At 58.6% G+C, this 15,821-nt stretch overlaps 2 protein-coding genes across 3 annotated transcripts in view; both read right to left on the minus strand.

Annotated features, from left to right (window-relative positions):
* The window catches only part of LOC116958295 (protein FAM43A-like), a 202,733-nt gene that overhangs the window by 73,507 nt on the left and 113,405 nt on the right, over window positions 1-15,821 (minus strand). The window lies entirely within an intron of this gene.
* The window catches only part of LOC142907140 (claudin-19-like), a 34,271-nt gene that overhangs the window by 6,866 nt on the left and 11,584 nt on the right, over window positions 1-15,821 (minus strand). The gene's annotated exons all lie outside the window — the stretch shown is intronic.

Genomic DNA, 15,821 nt, shown 5'->3' on the forward strand with positions numbered 1-15,821 from the left:
GATGAGGCAGTCTGACAGGGCGTGGATGAGGCAGTCTGACACAGCGTGGACGAGGGGCTTCAGACTGACACAGCGTGGATGAGGCAGTCTGACAGGGCGTGGATGAAGCAGACTGACAGGGCGTGGACGAAGGGCTTCAGACTGACACAGCGTGGATGAGGCAGTCTGACACAGCGTGGATGAGGCAGTCTGACACAGCGTGGATGAGGCAGTCTGACAGGGCGTGGATGAGGCAGACTGACACAGCGTGGACGAGGCAGTCTAACAGGGCGTGGATGAGGCAGACTGACACAGCGTGGATGAGGCAGACTGACACAGCGTGGATGAGGCAGACTGACACAGCGTGGATGAAGCAGACTGACACAGCGTGGATGAGGCAGACTGACACAGCGTGGATGAGGCAGTCTGACAGGGCGTGGATGAGGCAGTCTGACACAGCGTGGATGAGGCAGTCTGACACAGCGTGGATGAGGCAGTCTGACACAGCGTGGATGAGGCAGACTGACACAGCGTGGATGAGGCAGTCTGACACAGCGTGGATGAAGCAGACTGACACAGCGTGGATGAGGCAGTCTGACACAGCGTGGATGAGGCAGACTGACACAGCGTGGATGAAGCAGACTGACACAGCGTGGACGAGGCAGACTGACACAGCGTGGATGAGGCAGTCTGACAGGGCGTGGATGAGGCAGACTGACACAGCGTGGATGAGGCAGACTGACACAGCGTGGATGAAGCAGACTGACACAGCGTGGATGAGGCAGTCTGACACAGCGTGGATGAGGCAGTCTGACACAGCGTGGATGAGGCAGTCTGACACAGCGTGGATGAGGGGCTTCAGACTGACACAGCGTGGAAGAGGCAGACTGACACAGCGTGGATGAGGCAGACTGACACAGCGTGGATGAGGCAGACTGACACAGCATGGATGAGGCAGTCTGACAGGGCGTGGATGAGGCAGACTGACACAGCGTGGACGAAGCAGACTGACACAGCGTGGATGAAGCAGACTGACACAGCGTGGATGAGGCAGACTGACACAGCGTGGATGAGGCAGACTGACACAGCGTGGATGAGGCAGACTGACACAGCGTGGATGAGGCAGTCTGACACAGCGTGGATGAGGCAGTCTGACAGGGCGTGGATGAGGCAGTCTGACACAGCGTGGATGAGGCAGTCTGACACAGCGTGGACGAGGCAGACTGACACAGCGTGGATGAGGCAGTCTGACACAGCGTGGATGAGGCAGACTGACACAGCGTGGATGAGGCAGACTGACACAGCGTGGATGAAGCAGTCTGACACAGCGTGGATGAGGCAGACTGACACAGCGTGGATGAGGCAGTCTGACACAGCGTGGATGAGGCAGTCTGACAGGGCGTGGATGAAGCAGACTGACACAGCGTGGATGAGGGGCTTCAGACTGACACAGCGTGGATGAAGCAGACTGACAGGGCGTGGATGAAGCAGTCTGACACAGCGTGGACGAAGCAGACTGACACAGCGTGGATGAGGCAGTCTGACACAGCGTGGATGAGGCAGACTGACACAGCGTGGATGAGGCAGACTGACACAGCGTGGATGAGGCAGTCTGACACAGCGTGGATGAGGCAGTCTGACACAGCGTGGATGAGGCAGACTGACACAGCGTGGATGAAGCAGTCTGACACAGCGTGGATGAGGCAGTCTGACAGGGCGTGGATGAAGCAGACTGACACAGCGTGGATGAGGCAGACTGACAGGGCGTGGATGAGGCAGACTGACACAGCGTGGATGAGGCAGACTGACACAGCGTGGACGAGGGGCTTCAGACTGACACAGCATGGATGAGGCAGTCTGACACAGCGTGGATGAGGCAGTCTGACACAGCGTGGATGAGGCAGACTGACACAGCGTGGATGAAGCAGACTGACAGGGCGTGGATGAAGCAGACTGACACAGCGTGGATGAGGCAGACTGACAGGGCGTGGATGAAGCAGACTGACACAGCGTGGATGAGGCAGACTGACACAGCGTGGATGAGGCAGTCTGACACAGCGTGGATGAGGCAGACTGACACAGCGTGGATGAGGCAGACTGACACAGCGTGGATGAAGCAGACTGACAGGGCGTGGATGAAGCAGACTGACACAGCGTGGATGAGGCAGACTGACAGGGCGTGGATGAAGCAGACTGACACAGCGTGGATGAGGCAGACTGACACAGTGTGGATGAGGCAGTCTGACACAGCGTGGATGAGGCAGACTGACACAGCGTGGATGAGGCAGACTGACACAGCGTGGATGAAGCAGACTGACACAGCGTGGATGAGGCAGTCTGACACAGCGTGGATGAGGCAGACTGACACAGCGTGGATGAAGCAGACTGACACAGTGTGGATGAAGCAGACTGACACAGCGTGGATGAGGCAGTCTGACACAGCGTGGATGAGGCAGTCTGACAGGGCGTGGATGAGGCAGTCTGACACAGCGTGGATGAGGCAGACTGACACAGCGTGGATGAAGCAGACTGACACAGCGTGGATGAAGCAGACTGACACAGCGTGGATGAAGCAGTCTGACACAGCGTGGATGAGGCAGTCTGACAGGGCGTGGATGAAGCAGACTGACACAGCGTGGATGAAGCAGTCTGACAGGGCGTGGATGAGGCAGACTGACACAGCGTGGATGAGGCAGTCTGACACAGCGTGGATGAAGCAGACTGACACAGCGTGGATGAGGCAGTCTGACACAGCGTGGATGAAGCAGTCTGACACAGCGTGGATGAAGCAGACTGACACAACGTGGATGAAGCAGACTGACACAGCGTGGATGAGGCAGACTGACACAGCGTGGATGAAGCAGACTGACACAACGTGGATGAAGCAGACTGACACAGCGTGGACGAGGGGCTTCAGACTGACACAGCGTGGATGACGCAGTCTGACACAGCGTGGACGAGGGGCTTCAGACTGACACAGCGTGGATGAGGCAGACTGACACAGCGTGGATGAGGCAGTCTGACACAGCGTGGATGAAGCAGTCTGACACAGCGTGGATGAGGCAGTCTGACACAGCGTGGATGAGGCAGTCTGACACAGCGTGGATGAGGCAGTCTGACACAGCGTGGATGAGGCAGACTGACACAGCGTGGATGAGGCAGTCTGACACAGCGTGGATGAGGCAGTCTGACACAGCGTGGATGAGGCAGTCTGACACAGCGTGGATGAGGCAGACTGACACAGCGTGGATGAGGCAGTCTAACAGGGCGTGGATGAGGCAGACTGACACAGCGTGGATGAGGGGCTTCAGACTGACACAGCGTGGACGAGGGGCTTCAGACTGACACAGCGTGGACGAGGGGCTTCAGACTGACACAGCGTGGATGAGGCAGACTGACACAGCGTGGATGAGGGGCTTCAGACTGACACAGCGTGGATGAAGCAGTCTGACAGGGCGTGGATGAGGGGCTTCAGACTGACACAGCGTGGACGAGGCAGTCTGACACAGCGTGGACGAGGGGCTTCAGACTGACACAGCGTGGATGAGGCAGTCTGACACAGCGTGGATGAAGCAGTCTGACACAGCGTGGACGAGGCAGTCTGACACAGCGTGGATGAGGCAGACTGACACAGCGTGGATGAGGCAGTCTGACACAGCGTGGATGAGGCAGTCTGACACAGCGTGGATGAGGCAGTCTGACACAGCGTGGATGAGGCAGTCTGACACAGCGTGGATGAGGCAGTCTGACACAGCGTGGATGAGGCAGACTGACACAGCGTGGATGAGGCAGACTGACACAGCGTGGATGAGGCAGACTGACACAGCGTGGATGAGGCAGACTGACACAGCGTGGATGAGGCAGACTGACACAGCGTGGACGAGGGGCTTCAGACTGACACAGCATGGATGAGGCAGTCTGACACAGCGTGGATGAGGCAGTCTGACACAGCGTGGATGAGGCAGACTGACACAGCGTGGATGAAGCAGACTGACAGGGCGTGGATGAAGCAGACTGACACAGCGTGGATGAGGCAGACTGACAGGGCGTGGATGAAGCAGACTGACACAGCGTGGATGAGGCAGACTGACACAGCGTGGATGAGGCAGTCTGACAGGGCGTGGATGAGGCAGTCTGACACAGCGTGGATGAGGCAGACTGACACAGCGTGGATGAGGCAGACTGACACAGCGTGGATGAAGCAGACTGACACAGCGTGGATGAGGCAGTCTGACACAGCGTGGATGAGGCAGTCTGACAGGGCGTGGATGAAGCAGACTGACACAGCGTGGATGAAGCAGTCTGACAGGGCGTGGATGAGGCAGTCTGACACAGCGTGGATGAAGCAGACTGACACAGCGTGGATGAAGCAGACTGACACAGCGTGGATGAGGCAGTCTGACACAGCGTGGATGAAGCAGTCTGACAGGGCGTGGATGAGGCAGTCTGACACAGCGTGGATGAGGCAGACTGACACAGCGTGGATGAGGCAGTCTGACACAGCGTGGATGAGGCAGTCTGACAGGGCGTGGATGAAGCAGTCTGACACAGCGTGGATGAGGCAGACTGACACAGCGTGGATGAAGCAGACTGACACAACGTGGATGAAGCAGACTGACACAGCGTGGACGAGGGGCTTCAGACTGACACAGCGTGGATGAGGCAGTCTGACACAGCGTGGACGAGGGGCTTCAGACTGACACAGCGTGGATGAGGCAGTCTGACACAGCGTGGACGAGGGGCTTCAGACTGACACAGCGTGGATGAGGCAGACTGACACAGCGTGGATGAGGCAGACTGACACAGCGTGGATGAAGCAGTCTGACACAGCGTGGATGAGGCAGACTGACACAGCGTGGATGAGGCAGTCTGACACAGCGTGGATGAAGCAGTCTGACACAGCGTGGATGAGGCAGTCTGACACAGCGTGGATGAGGCAGTCTGACACAGCGTGGATGAGGCAGTCTGACACAGCGTGGATGAGGCAGTCTGACACAGCGTGGATGAGGCAGTCTGACACAGCGTGGATGAGGCAGTCTGACACAGCGTGGATGAGGCAGACTGACACAGCGTGGATGAGGCAGTCTAACAGGGCGTGGATGAGGCAGACTGACACAGCGTGGATGAGGGGCTTCAGACTGACACAGCGTGGACGAGGGGCTTCAGACTGACACAGCGTGGACGAGGGGCTTCAGACTGACACAGCGTGGATGAGGCAGACTGACACAGCGTGGATGAGGGGCTTCAGACTGACACAGCGTGGATGAAGCAGTCTGACAGGGCGTGGATGAGGGGCTTCAGACTGACACAGCGTGGACGAGGCAGTCTGACACAGCGTGGACGAGGGGCTTCAGACTGACACAGCGTGGATGAGGCAGTCTGACACAGCGTGGATGAAGCAGTCTGACACAGCGTGGACGAGGCAGTCTGACACAGCGTGGATGAGGCAGACTGACACAGCGTGGATGAGGCAGTCTGACACAGCGTGGATGAGGCAGTCTGACACAGCGTGGATGAGGCAGTCTGACACAGCGTGGATGAGGCAGTCTGACACAGCGTGGATGAGGCAGTCTGACACAGCGTGGATGAGGCAGACTGACACAGCGTGGATGAGGCAGACTGACACAGCGTGGATGAGGCAGACTGACACAGCGTGGATGAGGCAGACTGACACAGCGTGGATGAGGCAGACTGACACAGCGTGGACGAGGGGCTTCAGACTGACACAGCATGGATGAGGCAGTCTGACACAGCGTGGATGAGGCAGTCTGACACAGCGTGGATGAGGCAGACTGACACAGCGTGGATGAAGCAGACTGACAGGGCGTGGATGAAGCAGACTGACACAGCGTGGATGAGGCAGACTGACAGGGCGTGGATGAAGCAGACTGACACAGCGTGGATGAGGCAGACTGACACAGCGTGGATGAGGCAGTCTGACAGGGCGTGGATGAGGCAGTCTGACACAGCGTGGATGAGGCAGACTGACACAGCGTGGATGAGGCAGACTGACACAGCGTGGATGAAGCAGACTGACACAGCGTGGATGAGGCAGTCTGACACAGCGTGGATGAGGCAGTCTGACAGGGCGTGGATGAAGCAGACTGACACAGCGTGGATGAAGCAGTCTGACAGGGCGTGGATGAGGCAGTCTGACACAGCGTGGATGAAGCAGACTGACACAGCGTGGATGAAGCAGACTGACACAGCGTGGATGAGGCAGTCTGACACAGCGTGGATGAAGCAGTCTGACAGGGCGTGGATGAGGCAGTCTGACACAGCGTGGATGAGGCAGACTGACACAGCGTGGATGAGGCAGTCTGACACAGCGTGGATGAGGCAGTCTGACAGGGCGTGGATGAAGCAGTCTGACACAGCGTGGATGAGGCAGACTGACACAGCGTGGATGAAGCAGACTGACACAACGTGGATGAAGCAGACTGACACAGCGTGGACGAGGGGCTTCAGACTGACACAGCGTGGATGAGGCAGTCTGACACAGCGTGGACGAGGGGCTTCAGACTGACACAGCGTGGATGAGGCAGTCTGACACAGCGTGGACGAGGGGCTTCAGACTGACACAGCGTGGATGAGGCAGACTGACACAGCGTGGATGAGGCAGACTGACACAGCGTGGATGAAGCAGTCTGACACAGCGTGGATGAGGCAGACTGACACAGCGTGGATGAGGCAGTCTGACACAGCGTGGATGAAGCAGTCTGACACAGCGTGGATGAGGCAGTCTGACACAGCGTGGATGAGGCAGTCTGACACAGCGTGGATGAGGCAGTCTGACACAGCGTGGATGAGGCAGTCTGACACAGCGTGGATGAGGCAGTCTGACACAGCGTGGATGAGGCAGTCTGACACAGCGTGGATGAGGCAGACTGACACAGCGTGGATGAGGCAGTCTAACAGGGCGTGGATGAGGCAGACTGACACAGCGTGGATGAGGGGCTTCAGACTGACACAGCGTGGACGAGGGGCTTCAGACTGACACAGCGTGGACGAGGGGCTTCAGACTGACACAGCGTGGATGAGGCAGACTGACACAGCGTGGATGAGGGGCTTCAGACTGACACAGCGTGGATGAAGCAGTCTGACAGGGCGTGGATGAGGGGCTTCAGACTGACACAGCGTGGATGAGGCAGTCTGACACAGCGTGGATGAGGGGCTTCAGACTGACACAGCGTGGACGAGGCAGACTGACACAGCGTGGATGAGGCAGACTGACACAGCGTGGATGAGGCAGACTGACACAGCGTGGATGAGGCAGTCTGACAGGGCGTGGATGAGGCAGACTGACACAGCGTGGATGAGGGGCTTCAGACTGACAGGGCGTGGATGAGGCAGTCTGACACAGCGTGGATGAAGCAGACTGACACAGCGTGGATGAGGCAGACTGACACAGCGTGGATGAGGCAGACTGACACAGCGTGGATGAGGCAGACTGACACAGCGTGGATGAGGCAGTCTGACAGGGCGTGGATGAGGCAGTCTGACACAGCGTGGATGAGGCAGACTGACACAGCGTGGATGAGGCAGACTGACACAGCGTGGATGAAGCAGACTGACACAGCGTGGATGAGGCAGTCTGACACAGCGTGGATGAGGGGCTTCAGACTGACACAGCGTGGATGAGGGGCTTCAGACTGACACAGCGTGGATGAGGCAGTCTGACACAGCGTGGATGAGGCAGACTGACACAGCGTGGATGAGGCAGACTGACACAGCGTGGATGAAGCAGACTGACACAGCGTGGATGAAGCAGTCTGACACAGCGTGGATGAGGGGCTTCAGACTGACACAGCGTGGATGAGGGGCTTCAGACTGACACAGCGTGGATGAGGCAGTCTGACACAGCGTGGATGAGGCAGACTGACAGGGCGTGGATGAAGCAGTCTGACACAGCGTGGATGAAGCAGACTGACACAGCGTGGATGAGGCAGACTGACACAGCGTGGATGAGGCAGACTGACACAGCGTGGATGAGGGGCTTCAGACTGACACAGCGTGGATGAGGCAGTCTGACAGGGCGTGGATGAGGCAGTCTGACAGGGCGTGGATGAGGCAGACTGACACAGCGTGGATGAGGCAGACTGACACAGCGTGGATGAGGCAGACTGACACAGTGTGGATGAGGCAGTCTGACACAGTGTGGATGAGGCAGACTGACACAGCGTGGATGAGGCAGTCTGACACAGCGTGGATGAGGCAGACTGACACAGCGTGGATGAAGCAGTCTGACACAGTGTGGATGAGGCAGACTGACACAGCGTGGATGAGGCAGTCTGACACAGCGTGGATGAGGCAGACTGACACAGCGTGGATGAAGCAGTCTGACACAGCGTGGATGAGGCAGTCTGACACAGCGTGGATGAGGCAGTCTGACACAGCGTGGATGAGGCAGTCTGACAGGGCGTGGATGAGGCAGACTGACACAGCGTGGATGAGGCAGACTGACACAGCGTGGATGAAGCAGACTGACACAGCGTGGATGAGGCAGTCTGACACAGCGTGGATGAGGCAGTCTGACACAGCGTGGATGAGGCAGTCTGACACAGCGTGGATGAGGCAGACTGACACAGCGTGGATGAGGCAGACTGACACAGCGTGGATGAGGCAGACTGACAGGGCGTGGATGAGGCAGTCTGACACAGCGTGGACGAAGCAGACTGACACAGCGTGGATGAGGCAGACTGACACAGCGTGGATGAGGCAGTCTGACACAGCGTGGATGAGGCAGACTGACACAGCGTGGATGAGGCAGACTGACACAGCGTGGATGAGGCAGACTGACACAGCGTGGATGAGGCAGACTGACACAGCGTGGATGAGGCAGTCTGACAGGGCGTGGATGAGGCAGTCTGACACAGCGTGGATGAGGCAGTCTGACAGGGCGTGGATGAGGCAGACTGACACAGCGTGGATGAAGCAGACTGACACAGCGTGGATGAGGCAGACTGACACAGCGTGGATGAGGCAGACTGACACAGCGTGGATGAGGCAGTCTGACAGGGCGTGGATGAAGCAGTCTGACACAGCGTGGATGAGGCAGTCTGACACAGCGTGGATGAGGGGCTTCAGACTGACACAGCGTGGATGAGGCAGACTGACACAGCGTGGACGAGGCAGACTGACACAGCGTGGATGAAGCAGACTGACACAGCGTGGATGAGGCAGACTGACACAGCGTGGATGAGGCAGTCTGACACAGCGTGGATGAGGCAGTCTGACACAGCGTGGATGAAGCAGTCTGACACAGCGTGGATGAAGCAGACTGACACAGCGTGGATGAGGCAGACTGACACAGCGTGGATGAGGCAGACTGACACAGCGTGGATGAGGGGCTTCAGACTGACACAGCGTGGATGAGGCAGTCTGACAGGGCGTGCATGAGGCAGTCTGACAGGGCGTGGATGAGGCAGACTGACACAGCGTGGATGAGGCAGACTGACACAGTGTGGATGAGGCAGTCTGACACAGCGTGGATGAGGCAGACTGACACAGCGTGGATGAAGCAGTCTGACACAGTGTGGATGAGGCAGACTGACACAGCGTGGATGAGGCAGTCTGACACAGCGTGGATGAGGCAGACTGACACAGCGTGGATGAGGCAGACTGACACAGCGTGGATGAGGCAGACTGACAGGGCGTGGATGAGGCAGTCTGACACAGCGTGGATGAGGCAGACTGACACAGCGTGGATGAGGCAGTCTGACACAGCGTGGATGAGGCAGTCTGACAGGGCGTGGATGAAGCAGACTGACAGGGCGTGGATGAAGCAGACTGACAGGGCGTGGATGAGGCAGACTGACACAGCGTGGATGAGGCAGTCTGACAGGGCGTGGATGAAGCAGTCTGACACAGCGTGGATGAGGCAGTCTGACACAGCGTGGATGAGGGGCTTCAGTCTGACACAGCGTGGATGAGGCAGTCTGGCGTGGCGTGGACGAAGCGGCTTCCCGCCCCTCAGGAGGCTTGCCCGTCGCGGACCGGACCGGAAAGTTTGGCCGCCTATCGGCACGGGGGCGTGGGCCCGCAACGGCACATCGAGGGGAGGGTCAAACTCTCACGGGGTCATCCTGCAAATCCCAACCGCCCTGCAGCTCGCTGAGCAAAGTGACTCCGGTGTAGGCGCTCGACCACGGGCCTGCGGGCGGAACGGGGGACGCTCGTTCCTTTGCCTACGCCCGGCAAGCCGCAAGCCTCCCGCAGCAGCGCGGAAGGGAATGTTTTAGCTTGGTCCGTCAACAGGCGGCCAGGCGACAGGCCGACGGATTTGGGAGCGGCCAAGCCGCAGGGCGGGCGCTGGGAAATCCCTCGACGCCCACGGGCAAGTTCTTGCCTCCACGCGCCCGGGCCGGGGGAACGGGCCGAGAATATCGTAGGGCAACGGTTTCATTCGCCCGCAGCCTTTGAGTGGATCCTCAACGTCGGACGGCAATCCAAACGCAGCGTCTCCAGCGCTCCGAGGTGCCAAAGCCGTCAACGCACGGCCCACAGGACCCCCGCCCAGCAGGGCGGGTGGTGCAACGGCAGCCTAGCGGCACACAGCTCCACCACGATGCCTGAACAATCCCAGCGGTGCACGCCTCCATCACAATGCCTGAGCAATCCTCCATCAGGATGCCTGAACAATCCTCTACCACGATGCCTGAGCAATCCTCCACCACGATGCCTGAACAATCCTCCACCACGATGCCTGAACAATCCTCCACCACGATGCCTGAACAATCCTCCATCACGATGCCTGAGCAATCCTCCATCAGGATGCCTGAGCAATCCTCCACCACGATGCCTGAGCAATCCTCCACCACGATGCTCTGAGCAATCCTCCACCACGATGCCTGAGCAATCCTCCACCACGATGCCTGAACAATCCTCCACCACGATGCCTGAGCAATCCTCCATCAGGATGCCTGAGCAATCCTCCACCACGATGCCTGAGCAATCCTCCACCACGATGCTCTGAGCAATCCTCCACCACGATGCCTGAACAATCCTCCACCACGATGCCTGAACAATCCTCCACCACGATGCCTGAGCAATCCTCCATCAGGATGCCTGAGCAATCCTCCACCACGATGCCTGAGCAATCCTCCACCACGATGCTCTGAGCAATCCTCCACCACGATGCCTGAGCAATCCTCCACCACGATGCCTGAGCAATCCTCCACCACGATGCCTGAGCAATCCTCCACCACGATGCCTGAACAATCCTCCACCACGATGCCTGAGCAATCCTCCACCACGATGCCTGAACAATCCTCCACCACGATGCCTGAGCAATCCTCCATCAGGATGCCTGAACAATCCTCCACCACGATGCCTGAGCAATCCTCCACCACGATGCCTGAACAATCCTCCACCACGATGCCTGAGCAATCCTCCACCAGGATGCCTGAGCAATCCTCCACCACGATGCCTGAGCAATCCTCCACCACGATGCCTGAGCAATCCTCCACCACGATGCCTGAGCAATCCTCCATCAGGATGCCTGAGCAATCCTCCACCACGATGCCTGAACAATCCTCCACCACGATGCTCTGAACAATCCTCCACCACGATGCCTGAGCAATCCTCCACCACGATGCTCTGAACAATCCTCCACCACGATGCCTGAACAATCCTCCATCAGGATGCCTGAGCAAGCCTCCACCAGGATGCCTGAACAATCCTCCATCACAATGCCTGAACAATCCTCCACCACGACGCCTGAGCAATCCTCCACCACGATGCTCTGAGCAATCCTCCTGGAGCCGCATGGCCGACGGCGAGCCGGGGAAAGCTCGCGCGCTCTCCCCCCGGCCGCCGGCAATCTCGCGACGCGTGGACCCTGCGCGGAATAATCCCGGGAGGGCTTCAAGGGAGCGCGGCAAAAATCGGTCCCCCCCGGAGGGCTCGGGCCCTCCGGGGGGGGACGCGCACCGGAGCGCCCCCTGGGGCCCCCCGGGCGCTGCCGGTGGGTAAAGCGCCGCTCCCCCGGTGCCGTTGGCGACCTCGCGCTCCAACGACATCCACGGCCTCAAGGTAAGGCGAGCGGCAGCGGAAAGTCTGGACCGCGCGTACGGCGGGAGGAGCGTCGACAAGGCCATCGCGAGCGGAGCGGAACGCCGACACCGCCGCCCTCGCCGCCACCCTCGCCGCCTCTCCCCGATGAAACTTCCGGGCCCCTGGGCGTCAGCGCTCGGAGAAGTTTCGCAAAGGGGCGCAAACCCCCCCCCCCCCCCCCCGCCCGCAACAAAGCCGGCAATAATAAGGGGAAAGGCCTCTCATTATCGCGGAGGCGTGGGCGGGCCACGTCCGCACACAGGGAGTCTTCCGCCCGGGGTCCGTCGCGATGCCCGATTCGCTTACCTATGTGGCCCGAGTAACCGGCAGAGTTTTTTTGGGGGGGGCAGGCGACATTTTCGAGGCTTGAACATTCGGGTCATGAAACGGGCTGGCCGAGCGCGATGACGTCATCTGAGTTGATCGGGCACGGATCCCACGGCAGGGCCGCCGAAACCGATTCCACGAGCCTCTGAAAAGTGGCAGGCGCGGAATGGAGCCCCATCGGAAGCCAGATGAACTCAAACAGCCCTCGGGGCGCCCGAAAAGCCGCCTTGGGCCTCGAGGCCTCCGTCAAGCGGGGATTGCCAAAACCCGGACAAAAAGCCGAGGGTCCTAAAATACCGCGCGCCTGCCCAGCACGTCCGAAGGATCGTCCACGCAGGGCAGGGGGTAGGCATCCGCGACTGGCACCTTAAGATTTGCATTTAAAGAACACAGATGGACTCGTCCTTCTAAATAAACTGCCAAATCGCTGCGCGTGGCGCTGACGTTTTTTTTGTAAATAAATAAATAGATACACCGTTTAAAAATAAATAAATTGATGCGAACCGACACACCTGATGACGACCGTTTGTGTTATGGTCGAAACGTCGTGAGAATTTTTATTGTTTTATATATATTTTATTATTTTATTGTTTTATATATATTTTATTATTTTATTGTGTTATTTATTATTATTTTATTGCTTTATATATATTATTATTTTATTGTTTTATATATTATTTTATTGTTTTATATATATTATTTTATTGTTTTATATATATTATTTTATTGTTTTATGTATATTATTTTATTATTTTATACATCTTACTTTATTGTTTTATATATATTATTATTTTATTGTTTTACGTATATTATTTCATTGTTTTATATATATTATTATTTTATTGTTATATATATTTTATTATTTTACTGTTTCCCTTCAACGTGACTTTAGCGAAAGAGCTCAGAATACGACGGACACCTTGTCAAGTTTGCTGAAATCGACGCAAAGCCCCGGGACTGCCGCCAGTGTTCCTCGACGAGGGCAATCCGGACTGGCGGACGGCGCGGTGATATCCGCGGGCAACGTTTCACCCGACCGCCACACGAACGAGGGCCCCTTCACCAGCCCGACTCGGGCGCTAAAAATTCCTCAGTGCCGTGGCTCAACAGAGACCAAACTTTTGCCTGACTTAAAAAAATGCCGTGGAGCGTTCCCGCAGGAGCGCCCGCAGTCGATCCGCGCTTTAGTTGGCCCGTTCCGCGGGAGGTCCGCGAAGATCCAACGCTTGGCCCCCGACGCCTCCCGCGGCGTCCGCCCTTGGGCACGCCGGGGGGCTCGCGAGCCATCGCGGAAACTCTCTCGAGCGACCGCAGCGTCGCGCCCGGCGTTGGGGCCGGCCGCTTGATCGGCCGGCGTCGGCTCCCCGCCGGCCTCGCCCTTCCGGCGCTCGTGGAGAACCCCCGGCGGCGTGCCGAGCCCTCGCCGTCCGGCGCCAGCCGCGGCCGGGCAAGGTTTGCCGCTTTGCCCGGCCGGGTCGCTGGGCGGGGACTCGGCCGGGCAACGGCTTTTTGTGAACTCGGCGTCGCCAAGGCAAACGCAAGGGGACCCACGTCGCTACACCGGCCTGGACCGCGTGGACGGAGGCTCCTCCTCCTCCTCCTCCTCCTCCTCCTCCTCCTCCTCCTCCTCCTCCTCTTCTCCTCCTCCTCCTCTTCCTCCTCCTCCTCCTCCTCCTTCTCCTCCTCTTCCTCCTCCTCCTCCTCCTTCTCCTCCTCTTCCTCCTCCTCTTCCTCCTCCTCCTCCTCCTCCTCTTCCTCCTCCTCCTCCTCCTCCTCCTCCTCCTCCTCCTTCTCCTCCTCCTCCTCCTCCTCCTCCTTCTCCTCCTCTTCCTCCTCCTCCTCCTCCTCTTCCTCCTCCTCCTCCTCCTCCTCCTCCTTCTCCTCCTCTTCCTCCTCCTTCTCCTCCTCTTCCTCCTCCTCCTCCTCCTCCTTCTCCTCCTCTTCCTCCTCTTCCTCCTCCTTCTCCTCCTCCTCCTCTTCCTCCTCCTCCTCCTCCTTCTCCTCTCCTCCTCCTCCTCCTTCTCCTCCTCTTCCTCCTCCTCTCCTCCTCCTCCTCCTCCTCCTCCTCCCTCCTCCTCCTCCTCCTTCTCCTCCTCTTCCTCCTCCTCCTTCTCCTCCTCTTCCTCCTCCTCCTCCTACTCCTTCTCCTCCTCTTCCTCCTCTTCCTCCTCCTTCTCCTCCTCCTCCTCCTCCTCCTCCTCTTCCTCCTCCTCCCTAGCGTGGAACTTGCAGCGGCGACGCTCGAAGAAGAAGAACCCCCGAGGCCCCTCACGGAGATCTCCTGACGTGGCCCCCGGGGCTAGGGGCGGGCCCCGCCCTCGGCCTCGCCCTCGGCCCCGCCCTCGGCCCCGCCCTCGGCCCCGCCCTCGGCCCCGCCCACCTTCCAGGCTCCCCGGGCCTCTTCTGGAACGTTCCCGAGAGCTCTCCGGTCACGTGGCAACGGGTCACGTGGAAACGGGTCACGTGGCAACGGGTCACGTGACACCAAGTCACGTGACAACGGGTCACGTGACACCGGGTCACGTGACACCGGGTCACGTGACACCAAGTTACGTGACACCGGGTCACGTAACACCGGGTCACGTGACACCAAGTTACGTGACACTGGGTCACGTGGCAACGGATCACGTGGCAACGGGTCACGTGACAACAGGTGGGGCTACCTGTTAGTAGGGGAGGAGCTACCTGCTAGTAGGGGAGGAGCTACCTGTTAGTAGGGGAGGAGCTACCTGCTAGTAGGGGAGGAGCTACCTGCTAGTAGGGGAGGAGCTACCTGTTAGTAGGGGTGGGGCTACCTGCTAGTAGGGGAGGAGCTACCTGCTAGTAGGGGAGGAGCTACCTGCTAGTAGGGGAGGAGCTACCTGCTAGTAGGGGAGGAGCTACCTGCTAGTAGGGGTGGGGCTACCTGCTAGTAGGGGAGGAGCTACCTGCTAGTAGGGGAGGAGCTACCTGCTAGTAGGGGAGGAGCTACCTGCTAGTAGGGGAGGAGCTACCTGCTAGTAGGGGAGGAGCTACCTGCTAGTAGGGGTGGAGCTACCTACTAGTACGGGAGGAGCTACCTGCTAGTAGGGGAGGAGCTACCTGCTAGTAGGGGTGGAGCTACCTGCTAGTAGGGGAGGAGCTACCTGCTAGTAGGGGAGGAGCTACCTGCTAGTAGGGGAGGAGCTACCTGCTAGTAGGGGTGGAGCTACCTGCTAGTAGGGGTGGAGCTACCTGCTAGTAGGGGTGGAGCTACCTGCTAGTAGGTGAGGAGCTACCTGCTAGTAGGAGAGGAGCTACCTGCTAGTAGGGGAGGAGCTACCTGCTAGTAGGGGAGGAGCTACCTGCTAGTGGGGAGAGCTACCTGCTAGTAGGGGTGGAGCTACCTGCTAGTAGGGGAGGAGCTACCTGCTAGTAGGGGAGGAGCTACCTGCTAGTAGGGGTGGAGCTACCTGCTAGTAGGGGAGGAGCTACCTGCTAGT

Source organism: Petromyzon marinus, chromosome 75, assembly GCF_048934315.1.
Source record: "Petromyzon marinus isolate PM22_M1 ecotype Great Lakes invasive population chromosome 75, UKy_Petmar_22M1.pri1.0, whole genome shotgun sequence".
Lineage (NCBI taxonomy): Eukaryota > Metazoa > Chordata > Hyperoartia > Petromyzontiformes > Petromyzontidae > Petromyzon > Petromyzon marinus.